The sequence below is a fragment of the Chlorocebus sabaeus genome, chromosome 27, assembly GCF_047675955.1.
Source record: "Chlorocebus sabaeus isolate Y175 chromosome 27, mChlSab1.0.hap1, whole genome shotgun sequence".
Lineage (NCBI taxonomy): Eukaryota > Metazoa > Chordata > Mammalia > Primates > Cercopithecidae > Chlorocebus > Chlorocebus sabaeus.
In genome coordinates this window covers 32478581-32505463 of record NC_132930.1, presented here as the reverse complement: position 1 = coordinate 32505463, position 26883 = coordinate 32478581, and positions in this window count along the sequence as shown.

Below are 26883 nucleotides of genomic sequence, written 5' to 3'. Positions count from 1 at the left end.
AGAGCCTGGGATGCCATGTATAAAGGAAAGATACAAATCCAAACCATAGAGTTTTAGAGAATGTGGCTACTTTAGTATTTTAGGAAAGTGGTAGGTAAGGGAAGAGAAGAACGGGGATGGTAGTTCAAGAATGCATATTCTTTCGCCTTCTATGAAAGCACAGAGCTGTAGCTATATGCTGAGAAGAGGGAGAGGTTGGATAGTGTGGGATTGTAGATGCCAGAACAAGGAGATCTGATTATCTTGAGGGTGGGGAGTGAGACTCAGTGAGGAAGAATGAATGTGGTATTAAGGGCATAGTTGGAAAGATTAGCCTGGGAAGAAATGAAGGTTGTATCTCTTCCTAGACAAGAGGGGTGGAGGTAAGCCTATGGAAAAAGAAGGCCACTTTAAAGTTACAAGTGTCATGATGAGATAGAGAGAAGAGATGGAAATAATGAAACTGGGAAGCTTCACCCTTCTCAGAAATGATAAATGAAGTTACCTGCTAGATGTGGAAAGGTGACATTCTCAGAGATGGAGAACTGTGAGACAAGGAACTGCAGATGTGGTCAATGCCAATGCAGAATGGTTCACTCAAAGCTTAAAGAAGTGAGGACTTGGTGTGATATCATTCCCTTGATGTGATATATTGTATCATATCTTGTCGCTCCCTTGATTTAAATGCTATGATGGCCACTCACTGCTTTTGGGGATAAAGATAAAAATTCTTAGCTGTTGTGCAGTCCCTCCATAATCTGGGCTGTCCTCCTTAGTGGCCTCACCTTGTTCTGGTCGTCAGTCACTGTGTTAAACGTCCTTTGTTAGTGCTGCCAGCCCACCCTGTGCTTTAAGCTCGAGGGCTCAGCCAGCAATACAGTCTCCCGACTCTTGGCCTAGTTAGCACCTGCTCCTTCTTCAGAATGCAGAGGAAATCTGACTTTCTCAGGAATGCTTCCCTAATCTATCTGACTAGTTTTGTCCCCCACTCCTTGCATAGCACGCCTCTCTTCCTTTATATTTTACCCCAAATGTAATTAAATAAATCATTGTAAAGATAAATCAAGAGAAGTTAGGAAGAGAAACAAGAATAAGTCTATGTGAGTTCAGGATTGGCAGTATAATTTGTATGTCCTGGTGCAAAATAAAAATATGTGTCTTGTTAAAAAATTATTAAGAAATTCAAGACAATGAAACCAAGCACAGGGATGTCTGAGCGTGAAGGTTTATGTGACCACCTGGGTCATCTACCCATGAAGCAGCCCTGTGTGAGCTTCTCCTGCCACACACGGGGACTATGAACTCTCTGAATTTAACCCATGAATTGGCTGATTGACTTAATGGGAGTTTAAGAGTTAAGGCACTCTGCAATGCTAGTTATGACAATGTTGAAATGATGAACCACTGTGCTTAGAACAGAATGGGTTACAACAAGAAAGTACAATGAGGCTGACGGACTGGCTGAGTAGGAAACAGCAGAATGTCAATGCAATAGAATTTTGGAGTAGAATAGACTGTCTATGCATTATTTATTAGTGCATCAAATTGGCATTTAATTTGTTAGTTCCTACTTTGTGCTGGGGGTAGAAGTCATTGACTTTTTTAGCATATGACATAAAGGAGGACCTTGAGAAATTTTAGAGAGAGTCAGGCACAGAGTTTGAAGTTCAGCGATATGGTTTGGCTGTGTCCTCACTCAAATCTCATCTTGAATTGTAACTCCCATATGGGAGGAACCTGGTAGGAGGTGATTGAATTATGGAGGACGGGTCTTCACTGTGCGGTTCTCATGACAGTGAATGAGTCCATGAGATTTGATGGTTTCACAAAGGGGAGTTTCCTTGCACAAGCTCTCTTCTCTTGTCTGCCACCATCTGAGATGTGCCTTTCACCTTCTGCCATGATTGTGAGGCCTCCCCAGCCACGTGGAACTGTAAGTCCAATAAACCTCTTTTTTTTTTTTTTTTTTTTTTAAATAAGTTCCCCAGTTTCAGCTATGTCTTTATCAGCAGTGTGAGAATGGAATAATATACTCAGGTTTACTATTTATCAGCTCTGTGACTTTGATAAGTTTCTAACTTCTCTGTGTTTTAGATTTTTTTTTTTTTTTTTTGTGGGGATGTAAAATTGGGATGATGTTAACATGTCCTATGGTTGTTTGAAGGACTGAATGAGTGAACGAAAGGTGCTGGGTTTATAGTAAGTTCTTACAATTTTGCATTTGTACACAATTAATTTTCTCTTCAATGCCATTTTCTTTAAGTAAGTTAGTTGAATTCAGTCACAGTATCACCATATATTATAAATAGCTAAAATTCATGATTAGACTTAGGTGGATGCAGAGAATGTATTCGTGTGCTTTGTGAAACTTGTAATGGCAACTTTTGAGCAAAAGGAGCAAAATGTATAAGCGAGCTCATCTGCATTATAGTAAGTGCCAAACATATCTGGAACACATCAGCAAATTAGCGTTTAACGTTATTTCAGTGAACTCCAGCATTTTATATCTGTGTTTCTACAGTCAGAGGGGTTTCTCTTGGGTACCTCGAGGTAATTACCAAGTGCTAGAAATTGTGGGAAACAAAGGTTAATGATCTATGGTTCTGTCTTCAGTTTTAGTAATTCATATAAGTAAGTATCTTTTATTTATTAAGCATAAAGTATGTAGGTTTTTTTATTTTACAGTTAGGGTGCCATTTATTTTAGGTTGCTCTGCTCTGAAGAATATTCTGAAAAATTTTATAATCACTATGCCTAGCATTTTCATAGTACAAAGGGTCATCAACAAAGTCATCTATGAGTGAACTATATCATTACTAATGGCTTCCCAATTTACATTACTAGCTTGCCTGAGTTCCAGATGTGTATCTACGATTGCCCACTAAACATCATTACCTGCATATCCCTCAACACTTCAGACTCTATTGTCCCAAGTAAAATTCTCTGTCTTTTCTACAAACCCAGATGCTTCTCTTAAAACAACTCGTTTTTTGGCTCATTCCTATAGAACAATTGCCTGGTGTTGTAGAATCCACCTTCTTTATAATTCTTGAATCCATACCCATCTTTCATTGCTTTTGCTATCCCAGTTCAGATTCTCATCATCTTTGACCCTAGCATGTCAATCACCTCTCACTTTCTAGTCTCCCTTTCTTTGAATTCACTCTACTCACAGATTAATCAGAACACTTTTTTTTCTGAACTACAAATCTGATTATACTTTCAGTTATATTCTTGTTCCCTAGATAAATTTCAAATGTTCTAGCATGTAATGTAAAAATTTGCACAATCTATTCCTAACACTTTTCCCCACCCATATCTTCTGACAATTCACTGCTCTTAGAGACACACACTGCATATCCTAGAGCACAGCAAAAGGCACCCTACCCCCGTGGAGAGAGCCAGGAAAGTCTTCTTGAAGGAGATGACATTTGTGTCCAAGAAAGGATTCAAAGAAAAATTCTAGGCAAAATGGGAAGACCTCTGTTATGAGATGTATACAACAAATTACAATTCCTCATTTACACAGGCAAATAACATTAATACTAGGAAGCCTCATTTTTCTAATAGGTTCTACCTTTCACAAATATTCATTTTTGTTGCTTTTTCTCTCCGTCAGCCTGTCTACATTTGATTTCCCTTGGAGATTCTCTCTAGTCTAATGGAATTCTCCTTATGGGACACAGGTCTTTGGTGGAAAAGCCTGCACTAAGTTACCTATTCATTCAACACATAGTTGCTGAGTATTTAAAAATGCCAAACACTGTGTTACTTGTTAAGAATATAATGGAGAATAAAACTGACCACTGTCCCTGCCATCATGGAACTTTACGTTCTATTTGAGGAGGCTACCAGTGAAAAGGTAAACTGACAAAAATTAAATTATAACAAAGTACAAAGCAATAATCCAGGGCCCAAGAAGATGGATAGGATATAATAAACTTAACGTGGTAGACACTGGAGGCTTCTCTGAAGGTGACACTGAACCTGACATCTGAAGAATGAGAATAGTATGTGGGGAAGAGCATCCTAACTGGAAGGGTTAATGCATATAAAAATCTGGGGAAGGGACGGCATGATGATGAAGGTGGGGTGGAAGAGGGAGATGCAGTGGGGAAGTGCTGGTGGCATAATTTTCCATTTCAGAAGCTCTCTCTGGCTGCTACATTCAGTACAGCTGAGCAGAGGGCAAGCACAGCCACAGGGAAGTCTGTTATCATCTGGTTGTAATTGTCAAGACCAGAATTGATAGCAGACAGGACTAGTCAGTCATTAATAAAACACTCAGCACCCACTGTGCACAGATCTTTTGCTAGGATTGAAATATGATAAGGCATCATCACAACACATAAAGAACAAATCCTTCAGTGGAAGAGAAATATTCAAAAACATCTCTTAAATGATTGACACTTAGTTTATTAGCAGCATGAAAAATGAGCCAAGGCAACTCAGGGAAGGGAGTGATCATTCCTGGTGTAGCTGTAGCCAGGAGGCTTCACAGAGGAGACAATAATTAGCTGGATCGTGGTCTCCAAAGTTGAGAAAAGTGGACAGATGGCCAAGAGTATAAGGAATATTCCCTGCTGTTGTTCTTTGTGGTGGGTGGCTGGGATTGAGGGTACGTTCTCAGATCTTGGGTCTGGGCTGAAGAACTAGAAACAGAGCAAAAGTGTGCAAAATGCAGCCAGTTGTGTGTCTTTCACAGTCTAGTTCTTAGCAGCTTCAAAAGTAACCTTTTTTTGGCCTGCTTTCTGATCTTCTTTTCCATTTCCCTTATTCGGGGTAGTCATTGGCAAAGAGACTATTCCTAATGAAGTCGAGCTGACTTCATAACCCCTGATGATCTGCGTGCTGTTCTATGGCTGACGTTTCCACTTTGATTGGATGAATGAGACACAAAACAAAGAGTTGACTACTTCTGGTGATTAAAAGCTCCCTTGATGATTTTTAAAAGGGATTGTTCAAAGCTTTTAGTGTGTCTGAGTAGCGAATTACACTTTACTTCCCTAAAACTACTCCGGCAATTGTTCATGGACATAGCAGACTTTCTTTTCTGCTGCACAACACTACAGAGAATAGTTTTTTAAGAGTAGCAGCCTTTTAGTAGGAGATTAAGTGATTTCTGCCTATGTAATTTATAAAGTACCTGAAGCTTTTTGTATAAGAGCATGTTGGAAATGTAAAATTATTATTATTTATGTTATTATTAGCTTATTTTATCCTGTTCTCATGTGAGATGTTAGTTTTTGAACTAATAATTCAAAGCAGAACTGTTGATCACAAAGAGAAAAAGAAATAGATTGGACAAACATAAAAATTAGGGCAGATCAGTCAAAATAGATAAGATTGAGTAGTGTATGACGTTTGTTTTTCTTTATAATATGATATTTCTTATACATTGTAAGGAAAATAATACATGATTATATTCCTTATATTATGTGTATATATAAATATACACACACATATATATGTATAAAATTTGTTTTTCCTTGAATTTACACACACACACACACACACACACACACACAGAAAGAGAGAGAGAGAGGGAAGCTCTCACTCTGTCATCCAGGCTGGAGTTCAGTGATGTGATCATAGCTCACTGCAACTTTGAACTCCTGGGCTCAAGGGATCCTCCTGCCTCAGCCCCCCAAGTAGCTGGGACTATAGGCATGTGTCACCATGCCTGGGTATTTTTTAAAAATTGTTTTTTTTTTTTAAGAGATGGGGCTTCACTATGTTGCTCAGGCTGGTCTCAAACTCCTAGCTTTCAGTGATCCTCCTGCCTTGGTCTCCCAAAGTGCTGGGGCTACAAATGTGAGCCACCATATCTGGGCAGAAATTATTTCTTGATTATTGTTGTGCAGACATTTTTTTTTCTTAGGTTCCTTTACAAATCAGATCCTGAAAGCAGTGATTACTGGTGTGTGAGTGTGCACAAACACACACACACAAATTACTTAAAACTACAAATTATTTGAAACATCTATTTTACTTTGGCCTCCATGCATCTGATAAACAAAGAACCAAATGACATAATTATGATTGTAATGCTTTTAATTGAAGATGCAGAAAAAAATGAGCTTTTACCTGTCTGCCTTCCATCAAAGAGCTTGCCCTGGATACTGATAACTTGGGGCTTTTGACATTTGTTATGCCCAAGGGTTAGGAATGGGAATGGAGGCATGATATAAAGTTTGATTAATGCTTTGATCCCTTTAGGCTAAAAAAAAAATCACAGGTTAAATTAATCTTTTTTCTATTATTCAGGTACATTAATTAAATTATTCTAAAATCTTTTAGATGATATACTTTGAGTATATTTATACTAGTTAGTTAGGATTAAACTTGACTGCATACAACAGGAAAACACCAAAACCCGGGAGCTTAAATAAAAATTCTTTCTCAATTTAAAAGAATTGGATGTAGGTAGGGCTAGGGTGGGGCCTCTCCAGTTATTAGGGACCCAGGCTCCTTCTTTTTTTTTTCTTTTTTTTTTTTTTTGATATGGACTTTTGCTCTTTTTGCCCAGGTTGGAGTGCAATGGCACAGTCTCAGCTCACTGCAACCTCCACCTCCCAGGTTCAAGCAATTCTCCTGCATCAGCCTTCTAAGTAGCTGGGATTACAGGTGCCTGTAACCACTGCTGGCTAATTTTTTGTATTTTTAATAGAGACGGGGTTTCACCATGTTGGCCAGGCTTGTCTCGAACTCCTGGCCTCAGGCGATCTGCCTGCCTGGGCTTCCCAAAGTGCTAGGATTACAGGCGTGAGCCACCATGCCTAGCCCCAGGCTCCTTCCATCTTGTTGCTCTGCTATCTGGAGCAGGTTGCCTCTTGATCCAAAATGGCTAGTAGGATTCCAACCAACATATTAACACTCCTGTGTAGGAAGGAGCAAGGGAAGAAGATAGGTATATATTCCACTTTTGAGGAGACTTCTTAGAAATCTCACTAACCCTTTCTGTTTATGTTTCATTGACAGAGATTAGTCATACAACATGTAGCCAGCTGAAGGGAGACTGGGAAAAATAATTTTTGTGACAATGTATCCAGCTAAAAAATTTACCTTTCTGTGACTGAGGAAGACAGGGAGAATGAGTACCAGAAGTCATTTGCAACTTCTGCCATAGTATTTACTACAGGTTGACTTGAAATAATTCTTTCAAAAGATGGAGAAGTTGATTTGTTTTAAATTCAATTGGTTTTGCTGAGCGTAATGGTGTGGCGTGGTGTGGGCAAATGAGTTCTGGGGTACTGGATTCTAATTCCAACTTAATGTGATGTTTGGCTTTGGTGTCCTCATCTCTAAATAAGGAGTTTGTATTATAGGTCCTCTAGGATTCCTTTCAATTCTTATTTCCTAATCTGGTTTCTGAGGTTTTACAGTAAAGCTGTCTATATACACTCATATGTAATTACATGGTATATCATTAAAACAGTGTTTCTATAGAAATAAAAGGTATACATAATAGCTGTAGTATATAGCTTGTTTCATATTTTTCCATTTTCACCCTCCTTGCTCTTAATGAAAAGGATGGTATCTTGCACACGAATTAAATGCTGAGAGACTGAATGTGGGCTATAATTGTCCTCGTTCAAATTAGAAGCAAACTTTTCATCCTAAAGAACAGGCCCCTCTCCCATTTTTCTTGGTTGCATTACTGTTGTGTTTTGCCCATCAGCTTCTGTAGGAACCCGTGACCTGGAGGAACTGGAATTTGTATTCTTATGTGATGCAACAGAGTCCATTGCATTTTGGAATACCTGGACATACTAATGCCGGTGTTCCTGGGAAATGTGATATGGGTATTGCATTTTCTCTGTGTCTTATTTCCCACGGTTTCAACTGGTTGTTGTTCTTTGTCCTGGGACAGCTGTTATACAGCACTTGGTAAACTCTTCCTAGGACTTGCTTTGTGCTGCTTGGTGACTGCTCCACAGGCCACACAAGATGCTGTCATTCAGGGCACTGGGTAGTGAGCCCTTTATAAACTATCCTAGTATGTTTTATCAGATGGAATGATTCTGAAGACACTTGCATGAAAACTACTAGAAAAAGGCAAAACACAGCAATAACAACAAAAGAATATTGGTTGCTTTTCCTTCCTACTGTTGCAATTTTTAATCCTAAGGGGAAGAAAGGCAATTATAAAATGGCATTATCCCTCTTTAGTCCTACATGGAATACAGCAAAGTTACAAACAAACAAATAAACTAAATACTGCCTTTCTATATTGTGAAGCTAAGAGGTTATTGACAGGTTAGGTGCTTTAGGTTGAACCATATGAAATTGCTGCTTTTCAGGTCAAAGAAAGGTCAAATATAGATATTTTTTAATGGTTCAACCTAATACCAGAAGTTTTTAGTTTGGTTACAAAATAGGAATCTTTGGTTTTAAAGCTTATGTCATTTGGAGTTTCTCCTCAGCCACATGTTTTCCTTGGAAAAACATTTGGCTATTAGACGATATTTTAAAATTCAAGCAAATACATACATATATATATATGTATTGAAGCAATGTAATTTTAAATAAATCCACTTCTTCCAAGGTGAAAAATTAAAAAGTTTAAGTTATATATATATATATATATATATATATATATATATATATATTTTTTTTTAAAAAAGGCCACATAGATTTAAAATAAATATCCCAATAAGGCTTTCTTGGTCCTTGACTTTTGAATCCATAAATAACAATGAAATGGAGTGGAAACAAAGCCTTTGCAAAATGAAATCTATGAGGAACTTTACTGTGAAAAATGACACCCTCTAATAGCCCCCAGAGCTCTCCAAAGGCAAAAATATACTCCACAAATTATTTTAATGAGCTGAGGGACATACGTTTCCATCAGGAATGATTTAGCATCCACAAAGGCAATTTAGGAGGAAACCAGATTCCTTCCCCTGTCCTGGCTTGGAGCTGGCTCCCTCCAGCACCCTGATCCATGGTCTAAAAGTCCCCAGGCAATTCTTCAGGGTGGGTCTATTCTCTCCAGGGTCAGGGAAGATGAGTCTCCGTACCAAAAAAAAAAAAAAAAAAAAAAAAAAAAAGACAGGCAGGATGGGGTTAGAGTTAATTGTGTTCACTGTGACTTGTTATTTTTGGACACTCCAGGGAATATGGCTGTGTCTGTTTTGGATGGCCCTGATTTCTTTTGGCTGTGGAAATACTGAAACCACCAGCTAGCTACCTGCTGTCTCCAGAAGGCTGAAACCTTGTAAGGTAAATGCTAAGTGCCCCAAGTAGCCAAAGCATGACCTGTCTGGTTATTAAGGAACAATTTGCTCAGCTGGTTACTAAGTAAGACACGGAGGAGGAAAGACAGGAAGAAAAACCAGCACAAGATATAGAATCCCCATCCCACCTTCAACCTGGATTCACTGTGCTTTCAAATTTTAGAATCCGATTATTAACCTGAGAAGGGAAGCAATCCTCTAAAATCTAGGAATCCTGTGGATATAAATAAAAGGTCCTGAATGACATTTTAGTTTCTTCCTCTGAATTGATATGCAAATTCCTAATTTGCTTAAAGCACACTGTCGTGCATTATAATAAAGCCTAATACATGCTTCCATGTAATTATGTGTAATAACCAGTGATCAGAGGGAGGAGGGAAGGCGAGAAGGGAATTGTGTTTCCAGCTGGCCCTCCACACCTGCAAATAACAGACAACTCCTTTCAGTGTAGAGGAAACAAGATAATGACAGTATGATATTAAATATAAACATTAATTCTTGGGAACAAAACATAAGGAAGAGGCCTATCAATTAAAATGTGTGATAGTGAGCAACTTAAATTATATTCCACATCATCTTAAGGAGAAATAAGACCAAGCAGAATGAAAACCTTAATTTGCTATTTACTGCTATACTCTGATGATATTCATCTTATTATTGTTTTAAAGAAATATTTGTCTGGACCACGTAAACCCTGTGGCAAGATCCCACTTTCCATACTCATTTGGTTTGGTTTAAGAACTAAATTGCAATAACGTGGTCTCTCACTCTGAAAGGACAAATCAGACCCTAGAGGGAAAATCTCAGGATCCCAGGGGATCCTCAAGTTTTGAGGAAACAAAAACAATATAAGGAAATGCTTTGTGAGCTGGAAAGTGTAATCCTAATATAGGAACCATTATTGTCCCGACTACTGTCACTGCAACTTTTGTTATGAGAGGTGTCTTCCTGAAAAATCATCTGCAGAAAGAATTTCTTGACATTTAAACATACATCTCTGTGTGCAAGGTAGTTTAATGTAGTCGTTAAGACTTTTGAAGTTTTTCTGACCTGATTTTGCTTCCTAGTTTCATTCATTAATTATTAGCTGTGTGATCTTGGGCAAGTTACTTAAGCTTCTTGACGCCTCAGTTTCTTCATCTGTAAAATGGGAATAAAAATGACTACAATAACTGCAGCCACGTGAAAGCATATTTGTGAGAATCAAATAAAATAACATGCCTATTGTATATCAGGCCTGGGGTATCTTAGGGTCTGTAGATGGTTCTTGTACACAAAAAATGATCTTACAGTGGTAGGTAATCAATTAAATCAGGATACAACTTCTCTGCAATAGTTTATATGCATTAAAAGAAACTATAGACTACAAATGAATCCATGGATGCAAAAAGTTCTAATGAATGTTTTACATTTATTATAGTGTAAAGTAGTCCAGAGTGGGTGCCCATGGAGGGCAGGAGGAGAGTCAGACAATCAAGGGTTGAATTCCGGCTTTTCCACTTTTAATTCTATGGCCTTGGCCAACTTGGTTAACTTCTCTGGGTTACTCAAAGAAGAATGTCCTTTTGGAATATGTATCTGATATATATACCAGATAAATAATATCTACAAAAGACCTTTTACTTATATCAAATTATGTGAAAATGAAAACATAGCCACCTTCCAGGTACTGATATCATAGGCAGATTTTTTTTCCCCCAGATTCCAGTCCCTTTTCAGCTTTATAGAGAGCATGAGCATATTTTCTATAAAAGCTCCTTTAGGGGAGAAAAGTGAGCCTTTTGGTATTATAGGGTCCATAAGACAGAGGGCAGTCATGAAAGGATAGGAATGTAAAGAGAGGTGTGGAGATTTAGAAGCTTGAACTCCATAAAGCCAAGTCCGCTAAACTGCTGATGCCAGTGGCCAAGAATAGTGATGTTGTGAGAATTTCCAGGAGTAGCGGCTGGATTTCTGAATGCATCCCAGCACCATAGCCCAGAGAATAAGTTAGGGCAAGCTACTTCACTTCAGGGGCAGAATAATTGCTTTCTTTGCGTTAAGGAGTTTATTATTCATGCCTAAAGCTCTGTATAAATTTAAGTTGTTCTGCAGTTGGGCTTCAAGACCTATCCAAGCCTTTGATGATGAAATGAAGAAATATCCCAGGACACTGGACAGCTCCTGGATATTTGAATATCAAAAGAGATGGGGAAGATTAACTACAGTTTATAAGTGCACTCCACCAAGGGAGTGGACACCCTGGTGTAATAATAAAGTGGTGGACTCTTGGTGTGGGTTCAAGTACATTTCTTAAAGCTTATTTTCAAGAAGACTTTTCAGCACAGGCCACAGAATTTCTGTTGGGTGCCCATTATGTTCCTAATATGATTATGTCGCCATCCCTACCAAAAGGATCTCAACATTTCAAGAAGAAGATTGGGATGTAAATAGACAGTTTTAATTTAATGTGGTGAGTGTTAGGACAGTAGCAGTTATTGATGGGAGCCCTCAATTCATCTTGGAAGACCAGAGAAGGCTGGTAGAGGGAGATGCATAGAGACGCATGAAAAAGGAGCAAAGTGAGCTAGGTAAATAATTGGAAAGAGTTTTCCATACTTGGAGAAATACATAAACTCAAGTATGGATTTCAATCATTGAAGTAATCACAGTGAGGAGGCTGTTCATAGAGGTGGTTGGAAAATTAGGTGGAGATGTTGTCTTAGTCCACACTAGGGATGGCCAACTTTGTTTTTCTTTTTTGCAAATGGTCAAGTAGTATCTTTAGTACTGGAAGGCATATGCTCTTTAGCTCACCTACTCAGCTCTGATGTTGTAGTGTGAAACCTGCCATATGTAAATATGTCATATGACAGATGATATATCAACAAATGACAAGTGCTCACTTTCTAGTTGCATTAATTATTAGCTGTGTGGTCTTGAACAAGTTACCTAAGCTGCTGAGAGTCTCAGTTTCTTCACACACAAAGTGGGAATAAAAGTAATTACAACTATAGCCAACTGAGAGCATATTCATGAAAATGAAAGAAAATAACATGCCTACTGTATACCAGGCCTACTTCTTTTGATCTGTAGAAGGTTTGGGCCTGGATTTGGTCTATGGGCTGTAGTTTGTCAATTGTTGCCTACCTTATATCCTCATCATGATAAATCCACCAAATTCATTAAATTACTATACATAAACTATAAAATGTCCTTTGATCTCATCTTAAAATTTTATCTTATAGCTTTTATTTTCCTTCTATTTTAGTAATTTCCTGCATCAAAATGTAACATAGAATGAAGAATAAGATAGATGGAGTCCCCTTGGGCTTTCATTGCATTTATACTTATAGCTATGAATGGGATTGTCTACTTTACTTGAGGAAAAGCAGATGACTGTTTAGATCACTAAATCTGTAGTCAGTACTTGGACCTTAGGCAGAGACGAATGGTATTAAACTAACATTTGTTGAATGAAGACTTTATGGTAGGCATATGCTAGATATTTTTATACACATTATCTTATTTCTTAAGGTCTCTGACATAAATTACTACCACTGTGTTTTACTCCTACATTTTTTTCTTTTTTAATTTTGTAGACTACATTTATTTCTTTATCTTCTATTCAAAACCCATTTAGTGACTTCTGCTTTCAAGCAAGATAAAGTAAAGAGAAAAAATTTACTCTCTCAACTTAACCAATTAAAAATGCACTGTCAAAAATGCACAAATCAACTATTTTCAGACATTGGAGAGAGGGCAGTTCATGACAGTGATACTTGAGAGAGAAGAAATAAACAATGTGAGTTCTAAAATAGCCCAAGCTTACTGGGGAGAGATTAATGACTAGAGCATAGAAAGAGGAAACCAAGGAGAAGTTGAATTGAGGAGACAAAGTGCAGAGTTCAAAGATAAAATGGTGGCTAATAACATGGAAGATTTATGGGTAGGAAAGGACTGAAGAGAGAAACAGAGAGCTGAAGAGATCTGCAGAAGGTCCCCTGCCCAAGTGTTCACACGAGTACTAATCCATAAATGCATGTATGCCTGTGAGAAAACTACCCAAAACCAGAACTACTGGAAAGGAGTAGAAGGACCAATCCTGGAGGTCACACAAGGCCAGGAATAGTTTGACCATCAGCGAGAGTGGAAACAGCTCAGCACTGTGCTCAGTTGTAAGAAAGATTTCACAACTGTAGGGGGACAAAGTTTGCCCTTGATTAAAGGCTGGACTGGTGCTGCTAAGATTTCAAGCAAGGCTTGAAAGGAACAAATAAATTCAGTAAAAGTTAGCTGTGTCTCAGAACAAACCTCAAGAATTTTAAAAGAAGAGAAAAGAATGCCTATTATTTAATTCAAAATGCACGTATTCTGACATCCAATGAAAAATTACAAGGCATCTAAAGGAGTAGGAAATACCATAATAAGGAAAAAGATCAGTAAATCAAAACTTAACCAAAAATTATATGAATGATAAGATTAGTAAACAAGAACATTAAGACAGCTTATAAGTATATTAAGGAGAGACATGGAATACATTAAAAAGACCCAAATCAAACATCTAGAGATGATAACGTAATCTCTGAGATGAAAAATACACTGGATAGAATTAGTAGAACACTGGAAACAACAAAGTAAATGTTTAGTGAACTTAAATTCGCAGTAATAGAAACTATCCAAAATAAAATACAAAGAGGAAAAACCTGAATAAAAATTAACAGCGTATCAGTGACCTGAGAGAAAATTTCCAGCAGACTAATATGCATAAATGTGAGTCCCCAAAGGAGAGAGGAGAAGGATAAAGGAAAGAGAAGAAAACATCTATTTTTGGAAGCTTGCAATGTTTATAAACATGATGAAAAATGTAAATCCACAGATCTAAGAATCTTAATGAACCTCAAGCAAAGCCACACTAAGACAGGCTACAATCAAATTAAAACTGATGATAAAGAGGAAAGTCTTAAAGCAGCCCTAGAAAAAAAGACAGTACGTACAGAAGAACAGCAATAAGAGTGACAGCAGACTTCACAATGGAAACAACAGATATGAAGGCAGTGGAATAACATCTTTAAGTACTGAGAGAAAACAATTGTCTTAGAATTCTTGCCGAGTAAAAGTATTTTTCAAAAGAGAAGGAAAATAAAGACTTTTTCAGGCATACAATAAATGAAAGAATTCATCATTCACGGTTGTGTATTGCAATAGTATTACAATAAATATTAAGAAAAATCTTTCATACAGAAGAGAACAATATCAATGGTGTTCTGGATTTACACAATATAATGAAAAGCAGCAGAAATGATAAATACATGGGTAAATATAAAATATTTTCTTCTTATATTTAAAATTACTCTACAATATAATGGATCACTTGAGGAAAAATCATTACAATATATTGTATGTGTTATACCAACTGAGAAAGTAAAATGTATAACATGTTCACAAAATCAAAAAAAGCTGAAGGAAAATAGAAGTATAGTATCATAATGTTATAATACCATATGTAAAATGACATAATGTTATTTGAAGGTACATTGTGATAAGGTAAATTTGTATAATGGAAATACTAAACTAACCACTATAATGTGTAACTCATATACCAAAGAGAAAAAAAATGGAATTATAAAAAAACACAATCAACAGATTGAAGAAAAACAGAAAAAAGGAAACAGAGAATAGATGAGATAAATAGAAAACAAATACAACCATTGTATATTTAAATACAACAAAATCAATAATCACATTAAATTTAAATAAACTAAACATGACAAATCAAAGGCAAATATTTCAGATTACTTAAAAAATAAGACCCAACTATATACTGCCTATAAGATATGCACTTTAAATATAAAGACAAAAATAGATTAAAATGGGAAATGGTGGAAGCAAGTATATTATGTTGGTGCAAAAGTGATTGCGGCTTTTCCCATTACTTTCAAAGCAAAAACTGCAATTGTGTTTGCACCAACCTAATATCATGCAAACTAATTTAAAAAAAGCTGGAGTGCTGATTTTGATATTAGATTAAGAGGATTTCAAAGCAAATAAAATGACCAGGGATAAAGAGCATAGTTTTATTTATACACATAAGGTGATCAATTCATCAAGAGAACATATGTATGTTAAACATATTGTACCAATCAACAGAGCTTCAAAATACATGAAGTGAAAACTAATAGAATAAGAAATCATGAGATTTACAAATATACTGGGAAATTTCAGTATCTCTCTCTCAATAATTGATAGATGTCTGAAAATCAGTAAGCATATAGAAAAGTTTATCAATATTATCAACAAAATAACTATTTTATTTATAAAATATTATACCCAACAAGAGCAGAATATATATCAATTTCAAATCTAGATGGAACAGTTATCAAGATATAAACATATTATGGGCTATAAACCAAATCTCAAAATTTGAAACTATTCAAGACATAAAAAGCATGACCACATGGAATTTAGAAATCAATAATATAAACATATTCAGAAAATTCTCATGTATTTTAAAACTAAACAACATTCTTTAAGTAACCCACAAACTTTAAAGTATTTTAAACTGAATGGAAATAAGCCTCTCCAAATTTCTAAATTTGTGAAATACAGATAAAGAATTTAAATCAATGATCTAAGCTTCCTCATTAAGACACCACAAAATTAAGAGCAAATGAAACACCATATAAGTAGAAGAAAAGAAATGACAAGTCTAAGAGCTGAAATTAACAAAATAGAATTAAAAATAGAGAAAAATCAATGAAGCCAACAAGTGATTCTTTGAGATGAATAACATGGATAAACTGTAGCTAAACTGATCAGGAGAAAAGTATAGAAGACCCAAATCATCAATATCATAAATGAGAGAGGGATATCACTATAGATACTATGAACATTAAATAAATATTTAGGGATTATATCAACTTTATTTCAACCAATTCAACAACTTAAGTAAAATGATCAAATTCCTTGAAAGACACAAACTTCCAAAGGTCATTCAAGAAGAATTAAAAACCTGAAATCTCTATATCTAGTAAACAATTAGTATTTGCTGTTTAAACCTTTCCAGAAACAAAACTCGGGCTCGCATGGCTTCACAGGTAGATTTGACTAAATATTTAAGTAAGACATAATAAAAAGTCTATATAAAGTCCAGAAGTCTATACAAAAGAGAATGTTAGAAAAAATAAAAGTCTATTTAAAGTCCAGAAAAATTTAGAGAAACACTTCCCACCACATTCTATGAGGCCATCATTACCGTGATACAAAATCCAGGCAAAGATATTTTAAGAAAAGAAAACCAATCTCTTTAATAAACACAGGTACATGCAGAAATTCTTAACAAAACAAACCTGGCAATATACAGAAATATATAATAAAAATATATAATGTATCATGACTAAGTGAAGTTCATCCCAGGGATGTAATAATGCTGATTCAATATTCCATAATCAATGAATATAATTTATATTAATAGATAAAGAACAAAAATATCCATAGGATAGTCTAAGAGAAACTCAGGAAACTACTAATAGAAGGGAAATAACTTCCTTAATCTGACTTAGAACAATTACAAAAAGCCTATAGGTAATAGTATATTTAATGTAGAAAGACTGAATGCTTTTTCCCTATTGTGTTAGTCTGTTCTCATGCTGCTAATAAAGACATACCTGAGACTACATAATTTATAAAGGAAAGAGGTTTAATTGACTCACAATTACACATGGCTGGGGAGGCCTCACAATTATGGCAGAAGGCAAAGGATGGGCAAAGTCACATCTTACATGGCAGCAGGAAAGAGGGCATGTGCAGGGGAACTCCCTTTTATCAAACCATCAGATCTCATGAGATGTATTCACTATCACAAGAACAACACGGGAAAAACCCATCCCCATGATTCAATTACCTCCCACCAGGTCCCTTCCAGGACAAATGGAGATTATTATAATTCAAAGTGAGATTTGGGTGCAGACAGAAAGCCAAACCATACCACCTATGATCAATAATAATCAAAGATTTATGTTCTCACTACTTCTATTCCATGTGGTACTGGAGGTCTTAGTCAGTATAATAAATCAAGAGAAAGAAATATAATGCATAGAACTTGGACAAGATTAAGACAGTCCCTACTTGAAGATGATGTGATTTGAACACACACTGTTCTATAGACCAAATATTTGTGTCCCTGCAAAATTCATATGATAAATCCTAATGTTGAATGGGATAGTATTTGGAGGTGGAGGCTTTGTGAGGTGATTAGGTTGTGAGGTAGAGCCCTCATGAATGCGATTAGTGCCCTTCTAACAGACCGCATAGGCTTCTATGCCCCTTCTGCCATGTGAAGTAACAGTGAGAAGATGGTCATCTATGAACCAGGAAGCCCTTACCAAACATTGCATCCGTCAATTCCTTAATCTTGGGCTTCCCAGCCTCCAGAAGTGTGAGAAATAATTTTCTGTTTATAACCCACCCAGTCTATGGTATTTCATTACAGCAATCTGAACAGACTAAGACTACTACAAAAGACATGTAAAATAATTGTATAAAAAACTTCTCAACATCAGTCATTAGGAAAATGCAAATTAAAACTATGAGATACCACTATACAGCTATTAGAATGGATATAATTTCAAAAAGAAAAGTAAAAATGCAAAGTGCTGTTTAGAATTCATTGTTGGTAGGATTGCAAAAAGGTACAGCTACTTTAGAAAACAGTTTTGAAAATTTCTTATAAAGTTAAACTTTACACGTATTATACAATCCAGTGATCGCATTCTTAGTTATTTACCCAAGTGGAATGAAAACCTATGTTCATACAAAAATCTCTTTATTTGGAATTAATCCAAATGTTTCTCAGCAGGATAATGGATAAACGCAGGTACGTGCAAAAATTTCCATCAAGTGAAATATTACCCAGCAATAAAATGGGTGAACTACACACAACGACATGGATAAATCTCAAATGTATTGTGCTCAGTGAAAGAAGTCAAGCTCAACAGGCTACATGTTGTACGACTCTATTGATGTTTTTAAAAAAGGAAAAACATAGGGACAGAAAACATCAGTCTTTGCCAGAAAAGGTGGTTGCAGGGATTGATTGCAAAGGGACATGGGGAAATTTTTTGGCGTGATGAACCTGTTCTATATCTTGCTTGTGCTGGTGGCTACATGGTTGTATAGGTTGGTCAAAGCTTGCAGAAGTATAGTACTGAAAGCATGAGTTTTGCTGTGTATAAAATTGCACCTCAATTTTTTTTTAAGTTGAAAAATTACTCAGCCCCAAAATGGAGGTTGTACAAATTATTAGGATAATTTCCTCTTTATTAAGAGAGGGAAACAAAGACTGTAATTAAAATAAATGTATTTAACAAGTGGGGATATGATGATGACACAGAAAATGGACATCCAACCCTCCTGACAAAAGTATGAGTGGGTATCCTGAAGGGCTTCCAGGAGAAAAAGAAGGTAACTAACAAGACTTGCATTATTAGAAATCTGTCCATATCTTCCAGTTCTTCAAAATGCTATGACTTATTCTTTACCATTAGCCTAAGGGGAAATAAACCTTACCCTACTATTTCGTATGCAAAGGAAATGGACTTCCTCTGTGTCCTTTTCTGAAGGTTTCTTTTTATCTTCCATTCAGTCTGTTTCAGTATTTTCAAAAAGGAAGCTGCCAGAAACATCTGAAGGGTCTGAAGGATCATGAAACAGTATGTTGAAACTGGTAAAGACTGATCTTGACATATTCCTGTGACAACCTTTTGATTAATTTTCTGCTTCATTAAAACCCTTAATTAAATTAACATGGGGTGTAGCCATATCCTTGACATATTTTGTGTATTAGCAAACAAATCCTTAGATTTCAAAGACTGTGGCAGTGAAAAGACGGAAAGGGCTCCTGAAGCCAGGTCAGTAGTTCGTGGGAGATGGTGGTAATGAAGAGGATGAGGTTGGAACTTGTTCAAAAGCCCTGTGGGATTTGACCATTGATGCACAATGAGAACACAGAGGAGGAGGCCTTGTGTGGATTCACTTCACCTTGGTCAGACTCTGGCCTCCCACTATTGCCTGTCCTCCTGTCCCTATCCCTTCCCCTAATCTGTTCCACCTCAGACAAGACATCACAACTCAAATGGTTAAACTCCTGAACAGATCATTCACCCCACCACGTTCAATACTTGATTTGTCCCTTTAACACTTACAGATATAGCTTTGTAGGCGTGCTTTTCATGAGTGATGAAAAATGAGGTGTCAGTACTCATATCTTGAAAAATTCTAAAAACGATAAATTGATCATTTTTAAAGTTCCTCTTTCACCTCTCCCCATATGTTGGATTTAGCAGCACATATGCTACTGTTGGCATGATGTCTATGCCTGCATTGTGCAGAACTTAAAACATGGGGAAGGGGAGGTAATAAAAATCAAAGGTCTATAATAGTATAAAAATTATTAATATATATAATTCATAAATGTATTCCTTCAAGTCAAATTATTTTAAGTGAAGTTACTGCCATTCCTATTTCATAGAAAAAATTAATTTCCACCAGGTTCTTTTCTAATATGACATTGACAAAGACAGTTTGCAGGTTGCTCACACATCTCACATATTAGTGTATGAATGGGACTTACACCCTTTCTACAATTACAATCACTGACTTGTGCCAGATGCAGGCTTATAGATGTTTTAGTAAACAACACAAGTGTACCACTTTTCTTCATTTGTTAGCATAAAAATACAAACTTATGCTTATTTCTTGGAGAGGGTCATATGGGTTAGTTTACAAATTTCTGTGTAAACTTATCTGTTACAAATGAGTTTAGTTGATATTCGTTCATTCAGCACAGATTAATTTAGTCCCGACTAATGTGTCAAGCCATGCCTTTCAAACATAGAGATGAAAACCACAGTTTCTGTTCTCAAAGATGCCATAGGTCAATATGTGAGGAGTAGTGACCGAGATTAGCACATGCGGATATAGGCGTATATAGAAAAGCAAATTCAATAAGATTAGGGAGGTGGTCAACAAAGTCTTCTAGGAGTCACCATTGCTGATGTTAAGGTTGGTAGATGAAAAAAATGTTGTTTAATGGCCCTGGTGAAGGGTTGGGAAAGCATCAGGGAAGAAAAGTCTCACTAAAAGACATAGCTGTATGTGCCAATCACAAACATGCAAAGCAATAAGTATGGTAGGGGTGGGGAGGCAGTACACCTAACAAAACAGTGTGGTCAAAGGCCTGGAGATTAGGAGAATGTTTCAAGATGAGGCTTGAGAGGAAAGCGTGAAACCGTTCATGAAAGGAAACAAAGAAATATAAGCATATCCTGGGAACTGTGAAGAGCTACTGGAATATTTTAAGGATGGATAGGATCCAGTTGGATTTCTCCTGCCATAGAGGTATCACTGGCAGCAATGTAGAAGGGTGAGATGGATTTTGGAATGAAAATTTAGTGGCACGAGGCAGTGGAACAAGGTAGGAGGAGGTGAAAAAACCCAAGCTGGAAACAATTAGAACTTGAACTTGGAGGAAAAGAGACGAGGGCAGTGCATGATAAACGCCGTTGCATTTCATTGAATGAACAAAAGGAGAGCTGCCGTTGGCACTAGTCAAGGATACAGACCTCATGGGAAGGCTTTTAAAAAACTGTATCTCTTAAAGATAAAATATAAAACTATCTCCATGGTTACAGCATATAGCCTTGTATTGGGTGATCCATATCGCTGCACACATTGTTTTACCTGGAATACTTTATTTTTACACACGCTAGAGTTGTTTAGTAGGAGAGATAGCAGCAGAAGCTCCAGAAGGATGTAAAGAAAGAAAGTTTGGCTCCTGTGGGTGGTGCGGGGGATGTTAGGTGTCATGCTAAGTGCAGGGCACTCTGCATTAACTCTTTTCATCCTGACAACAATCCCTTGAAATGGTGCTCTGGTAAATACCACATAATATTGAGAAGACTTGGAGACGAAGAGATTAAGTGACTGGACTGAGATCACACAGCTGCTGAGGGGAAGGATCAGAATTCCATCACGAATCCTCATCTCCTCTTCTTTACATCTTTATATCACGAAACTTCACTGTCTTTTTCTAACGTTCTTCTATTGGTCTCCTGATTTCACCATTCTGTATTTACAGCCTGAATAATGAGAGGTCTACAATCTTCAAGAAGGTCTTTTGAGAATCAGCATGGCAGGGTGGTAATGAGCAAGGGCCTTGGAGTGCAAATGCTTGAGTTCATATTCTGCCTCCATCATTTACTAGCTGTATAACTTCGGGCTCTCTGCTTCGGTTGACCGATCTCTAAAACAGAAATAAGATTATCTTCAGTTTAGGGTTTTAGGAGGATTAAGTGATTTTATAGATGTGAAGCACATATAAAAATGCCTGATGCATAGTAGGCACTTACTAAATATTAGTTATTGTTTATTGCACCTAATGAAATAAATGGTTTCTGTGTTGATATCAGGAAAGACAACTACATCCTAACATAGGTGCCTCAAAGGCAATGAAGCCCAGAATCATGCTGTAAGACGACCGGAACCTTGGAGTCAGTGCTGTATGGCTATTCCATCCAGGGACTGTGCTGCTTTGTATACAAAAAACTATGTCTCTTTAAACCTAGATTGCCTTACCCTTAAAATGATATCTCAGTATATCTTCAGCAGAAAACGTAAACTTTAAAAAATAAATAATATTGTCATAGACATTCCAGAGTCACAGGAGATTCCAGATATGTCCAGATGCAATGATGTTTTTTCTCTTTTCTTTTTTCTTTCTTTTCTTCTTTTCTTTTCTTTTTTTTCTCTCCTTCTCCTTCTTCTTCTTCTTTTTTTGAGACAGAGTTTTGCTCTTATTGCCCAGGCTGGAGTGCAATGGCACTATCTTGGCTCACTGCAGCCTTTGCCTCCCAGGTTCAAGTGATTCTTCTGCCTCAGCCTCCTGAGTAGCTGGAATTACCGGCACCCACCACCACACCCAGATAATTTTTGTATTTTTAGTAGAGATGGGGTTTCGCCATGTTGGCCAGGCTGGTCTCGAACTCCTGACCTCAGGTGATCCACCGTCCTCGGCCTCCCAAAGTGTTGGGGTTACAGGCATTAGCCACTGTGCCCGGCTTTGCAATGATATTTTCATTAGGGTTCAGGGAAGAAAATTTTTAAACGATTTGAGAGGTTTTACAAAGCTCTGAGTTTTTTTTTCCTCCTTCTCTTTGGGTTTCCTTTACCCTCCCAAAAGGATTGCTCTCATAATGTGGTAGGATTGCTCTTCGTTTCTGATAAGGTATGTTGTAGATCACAGGTGTGCAAGACTGGAATAAAGGTTTTTAAAAAACCCACCGTTTTAGCCCCATATCTTCATTTTGCAGATGAGAAAAAAGACCCAGCGAGTTTAAATACACTGCACAAGGTCACACAGCAGGTAAGCGACAGAACTGGGGCTGATTCTTTTAAACCTGCCTTATGGCTTATTGCATCATTTTGCTTCTCTTTTAAGGATCAATCCTTCTAAAATTTTAAAGTGCTTTAAAGAGATAAGGTCTTTAACTGATGCTGGGCTTCATCGCCTTTGTAGCACCTTCGCTAGGATACAGTGGTCTTTCTTGATATCAACACAGAAACCATTTATTTCATTAGGTGCAATAAACAATAGCTAATATTTAGTAAGTGCCTAGTATGCATCAGGCATTGTTATATGTGCTTCACATCTATAAACTTTAAAGAGGTGTAGATACATCATTCTTTGACTGAGACATTTAATTGGGGACAAAAGATTAGAGCCAAATTAAAACTCTTAGAGGATCCAAACTCTACACAGATTGTACTACCACCTCTTCCTCATAGATAATTCACAAAAAATATCAACATCAAACCATAAGATAAACGTAAAGAAGTCCAACAAAGTTATGATTTGCAGTTATGATGTCCTCACTGCCTTATTTGAAATATCCATTTCTAATCTTCACAGAATCCTTTAAAAATATCAGGATGCCCCACATAGGCTGTTGCTCCAAGTATGTTCATGTCTTGAGATCAGGTTTGTCATAAAAATGAGGTAAAGATGGCCAATGTGTATTGGCCCCCAGGTTGTCCATTTCTTCACTGAAGGCTGAAACCTGTTAGCTCAAAAGCCACTGGCTCCAAACTCAAACTTTTATGCATCCAATTGTTTAGAAAGTAGCCCAAACAAGCACATTTCTAACCACGTAGAACCTGCCTATTTTATATACCCTATAAAACTTCACCTGATGGATGTTCCTACTGATAAGATAAAGTCTAGTGGTTATACGGTCCCAAGCCACTGCTGCCCTTCAAAGCACTCCGACCTGGGAATTCCCTGCTGTGCTGCTGAACCGTGCTTGTTAAGGCCCCCAGTATGATTGATCCTCCTCTCCCTTGGGAGTTCCCTTGCCTGCATTCTGAATGATGGCCACTTGCCCTTCAGCCTCTGAGCAGTCTTGTGTAGTGAGAGGCCTCCCCTGTCATCCAACCCGGTCTAATTACTGTCTTGAAGGAGAAAGACATACTCTTCTCTGAACCCGGGACATACCAGGATGTTGTATATGAATTAATCCTGCCTATATTAACTTGTTTCAATATCTTTCCCTAAGATATTGAATATGGAACACCAAAAAGTGTTCAGCTCAAAGAAATTCTGACCCATAAATTAGAGTTCACTACATATTACTTCAAGAGGCTTCTTTAGCCAAATTTCTCGGTAACTCATAAAGACCCCCATTTGCAGGTCCATTCTCAGAGTGGCAATGTCATCAAAAAACTATGATTCAGCAACAAAGGAAGATATTTCAAAGAAACCAATTCCCAATTGCACATTGCAATCCCTACAAAGAGGCTAGGAGTATCTCCATATTGTTTTATTTTTCTTTCTTCTATTTCTCCTCACAGATACCCCACTGCCCTTGCCCCTCCTGATCTCCTAGGCTTCCCTGAGGACTCCTGTCCAGCCTTAGCTTATAAGCTCAACCCTTGCCCTGCACATGTTCATTCCCACCTGCTCATTGCAGTATATAGTTATTCTCTGCAACAATGATTTTCCTGAGAAAGTGGAGATAGGAAGATCTATAGCAGAGAGAGAGAGAAGCCCCTTGAGTTGTCTTGGGAGGGAAACCTTGCCCACGCTCACCTGTTAACGATGTTCGTTCCATTCCAAAGTAGCCTCTTTCTCCTTAGATTCACAGCAAGATGTGTCCAATGATAGGTGTTGTTTCTAATCTCAATGTTCTTTGTGTTGCTCCTTCAGTGCCTGACAGCAGGTTCAGTTTCTGGGGAGCTTTCAATCGTTGTTCTTAACCACTTGAGGAAAAAAAGTTCTTGAAGAGATCCGTAGATTCTATAACTGTTTGCTCCTGGTTTTGAAAATGATATTTTCCAATTAGTCTTTGCCAAGCTTGTTCCCTTTCTCCTGAGGGGAAAGTCAGCAGGGAGCAAAATGTAGACCATAAGAAGTGACACACTTGACCTTGCAGTGTGAAGGGTCTAGCTTTATTAGTGTATGTTCTGCAGCATTGCAAGAAATTTTGACTGCAGTCTTTGGTAAAGCTTTTAATAGGAAGAAACTTCTTTTAATTGAAAATCGGTTTCCTTGACTAAAAATAGTCCGATAGAAATTATTCTCATTGACAACCAGGTTACATTGCTCAAGGTCAGTCATCCAGAGAACTGAACAGAGAAGCAAAAGGTTCAGGAAAACTTCTGCTTCAAGTCCTGCATTTGAGAAAATCCATTTATTACTCTGAAAAAGCTATACCCACATGTTTCCAACTATGGGATACATTTAAATATAGTTTCATGCTGGATTTATGACCTGATCTCTCTAAGTTTACCTGTCTTTGTAAAGTAGATTTGTTTTTGAAAGTTTGCATGTAATACAAATTTGTATAAAACAGACTCATTATTAAGTGATTGTTATTACATTCTTTAAAATGGAAACACGCAGGTTGTTACATAATACAGAGATTATGTGTAGGGGTTGGAATAATTTATGATTTAAAGCAATATTGTGATTAAGTCATGGATAATGTGACATAACCTTCTCTATTATAAATATTTACTCTCTACTTAGGAAAGCACAACTCAACTAAATGCTGAGTCTGAAGAATCCTGCCCCCAGGCAGCCAGGTCATCTTGGTGAGGTTATAACTATTTAGTCTAATAATATTTGAGGGCTGGATCCTATAATAAACCATTCCCTTGCATCTCTCTAAAACTTTGATCAGAATAAAGTACAGCAGGTTCTCGAATAACAATTTCATTCATTATTCCAATAATGCTGATGAGAAAAAAAATAATGATTCCCAGCTAGGACCATTCTGTGTGTGGAGTCTGTATATCTTCCCCAAGTCTGTGTGGATTTTCTCTGGATACCCTTGTTTCTTCCCACATCCCAAAGCTATGCACATTAGGTTCACTGGTATGTCTAAATGTGGTCCTGGTCTGAGTGAGTGTGGGTGTGTGTGAGTGCGCCCTGAGATGGAATGGTGTTCTACCCAGAACTGCTTCCTGCCTTGCACCTTGAGTTGTTGGACCAGACTCTGGCCCCCTGTGACCCTGAACTAGAAGAACTGGGTAAATAATTACCTAACTCATTTTTATTAATCTTTTTTTTTTTTTGAGACGGAGTCTCGCTCTGTCGCCCAGGCTGGAGTGCAGTGGCCGGATCTCAGCTCACTGCAAGCTCCGCCTCCCGGGTTTACGCCGTTCTCCTGCCTCAGTCTCCCGAGTAGCTGGGACTACAGGCGCCCGCCACCTCGCCCGGCTAGTTTTTTGTATTTTTTTTTAGTAGAGACGGTGTTTCACTGTGTTAGCCAGGATGGTCTCGATCTCCTGACCTTCTTATATGCATATACACGTCACATTTATTTAATTATTTAATATTAGAAGTGTTTGGGTTTTTCTTTAGAAGTTTGGTGACCTGTTTGTGACAAGAAATAATGAGGTAGGAAATTAACGCTTGTTTATACCAATTAGCCTGTGGTAAAATTAGTTTTGAGATAACATTGTTTCATTTAGTCACAGTTTCCAGGAACCTATCTACAAAGTGAAGACTTACTATACAAGGAGTATTCTTCAATAAAATCATTGAAAAGGGTCATTGGGATAGGAGGATGATAGAAAAATGGAAAGAATCAGGCAGATGTATTTTTAAAGTCCATGCCGTATGTTAGCTATATGTATTCAGACTTGGTTAATTTATTTAATATCCAAACCTCAGTTTCAGTATCTCCAAAGTGGAGTTAAAGATGCTTTTCCTGACAGCATTATCGTGAGTTTTAAATGAGATAAGATATGCAAAATGTCTGGCACGGGGCTGGGTATTGCTTCTCCTTTCCTTGCCACTATATGAAATCTCACTTACACGAAAGTTGCCTCCTTTCCTTTTTTTCAACAAGACATAATTCTACCTTCTTCATCTCTGCCTTTCTTTCATCATTCTTCCCAGCTAGAGTACTCTTTCACTTCCACACTGTTTCAAATATTTGAGGTTCAGCTTGTACCCTATCTTCTCACTAAATGCAACTCTTTCCTGTTTATCACAAGAGGGTTCTCTCCCTCAAAACAGTAAGAATAAACAAACCCAACTGCTGTTCTTTGAGTGCCTACCACGTTGAAGATGCCCAACATATATTATCTCCAAAAAATTCTATCGAATCTGTATTATTTGCACATA